This window comes from Corvus brachyrhynchos, unplaced genomic scaffold (assembly GCF_000691975.1).
Source record: "Corvus brachyrhynchos isolate BGI_N302 unplaced genomic scaffold, ASM69197v1 scaffold1, whole genome shotgun sequence".
NCBI classification, from domain to species: domain Eukaryota; kingdom Metazoa; phylum Chordata; class Aves; order Passeriformes; family Corvidae; genus Corvus; species Corvus brachyrhynchos.
Window position 1 is genome coordinate 11,611,818 of NW_008237222.1, and position 2,039 is coordinate 11,613,856.

Sequence of the window (2,039 nt, forward strand, 5' to 3'; positions counted from 1 at the left end):
ATTTTGTTGAATTATTTTAAACTCACTGGGGCAAAAGCTTTGCCTTCCTATTCAACATTGAGATACCATGCATATTGATTGTGGCTGAGAGAGAATAAATGAATACATTCATATTGATTGCATTTGTTCTTACTCACTATTAGACTCACTACAGGGCCCTGCTAGATTTATGGTTTCCTTTTATGTCTATTAGCAATAAATCCTTTTTTTTTCTCCTTCTCCTCTTTCTTTAAGTAAGCTCATGTTCTGCAGAATGAATTTGAATGAAAAGAGCGGATTGTACAATGACTTGTAGGAAAGTTTGTTGAGCTGCCTTTAATTTCCCACTCATTTTGAAAAATCTCTTCTTGTCACATGTGAAATCCAAACATTCTTCCCACATGCAGTTCAGATGCTCTGGGTCCCCCAGACAAAAGTTTTGTGCACCAGTGTGCTTTTTCTAATGAGCATGCAATTTCTTTCCTAATATAATTATGACAGATATTACGACTGGGGACCAGACATGCAGAGCAATGTTACTCTTCCAACCTGGGAAACCACAGAAAATTTGCATAATTCCAGGTATATATTGGAAAATTCAGAATTTTAAGCAATATGAGCTTGCTTATTATTTTCTTTTCCAGGGCTGTATTCCATATCACATCTTTACCGTAGGGAATGCCATTGTGAAGCTTAGGCATACTGTGCAGACTTAATTTCCAGCCCTTTGGAGAGTGAGATTTTGGTTCATGAGCAGTAATTGAACAATCCAAGTGTATTGTACCTGTACTGCAGTATTAGATTGATGGCATAGAGCTCTGAGCCCTAAGCAAGGCTGACACTTCTGTCTGTCAGCCACACACAACAGATTTGAACAGAATTGGCAAACTGCAGAGAAGCAGAAAAGGGTGAGAAATGTGCCCTCCTAAAGCAGAAAGGAGGCAGATGGAGTGACACCAAAAATAGAATGAAAGAGCTACAGTCTGTGGGACAGAGCAATGGCTCTGGAGAAAGAAACAGAAATATTACAGGGTGTAAATACTGATGGATGTACACAAGTGAAAAAAAAAAATGAAGTGGAATGGACAAGGTGAAGAGAAAGTTCATACCCAGTATCATGCAGAAAATATCTTGCTGTTGACATCTGCTAGGCTCAGGAGGAGTCTCCCACAGAAAGATGGTGAAATCCCCTCGCTCAACACATTTAAAAATAGACTAAACAAACCTCAGTGATCCAGACTCTCACCCCCTTACTCACATGGGCTGTAACTCCCTCCAGCAGTCAGTCTTCCAAAGCCTGGGAACACTTGCAGAATGAGAGGATCTGAGCTGGATGCAAAAAATCCAGTCCTGGGCATCACAGCTGGCATGGATTCGATGAAGTATCAGCTCTTTTTGTGATCACAGCACTGCCTGGGCACATTGGCTGGGTGTAGCCCTTCCTGCACAGGCATGAACTCTAGAAAAAGAGTTAAAGCAAAGCTTGTATTAAAAGGCTTTGCAGGGTCAGGACTTGGAGGCTGCACACAGCAAAATACAGGAATGCTGTGTCTCTATTCAGCTCAGCTCTGACAAACTTTCCTCCCCACACAGCTCTGAGTGATGGCAGTATCTCTATGATCTTCAAGAGGAAGTTACCATTTGCTGATAAACATCTCCTCTCAAAATGTGCTTAGAGAAAAGACACATTCTTTTGTATACATTTAATTACAGGAGAACAGATTTTGTCCAAATAATTAGGTAATTTAAACTGTGCAGTCTTTCTCAGAGAACTATATTTAACCTTCATTTGAATTTAATTTACACATCACAGTGCCCCTAAAGCAGTTCTGTAAGCCAAAACACTGATCAAATATTTTTTAAATGTCAAATGTTACTTAGTTGTGGATAGCGCTGAATTTGTTTTTAGAGATAACTTCTTTTGATCTGCTGCTATTTTTCGTCTTTCCCATTGTCATGTTCCTCTTCATCAGATGTTTAATCCATACAACACCAGAATTTGTCGACAACTGAAGAATTCAAAGGAGATATGTGGTGGAGCCCTTCAAAAGTTTCATAGT

General features: G+C 39.6%; 1 long non-coding RNA gene across 1 annotated transcript in view; it reads right to left on the bottom strand.

The window, feature by feature from the left end:
- The window catches only part of LOC108445379, a 2,508-nt gene extending 865 nt beyond the window's left edge, over positions 1–1,643 (bottom strand). Inside the window, exon 1 of the long non-coding RNA XR_001860199.1 lies at positions 1,238–1,643. This is a non-coding gene — a long non-coding RNA (uncharacterized LOC108445379). The remainder of the gene's footprint in view (positions 1–1,237) is intronic.
- Between the last annotated feature and the right edge of the window lie 396 nt (positions 1,644–2,039).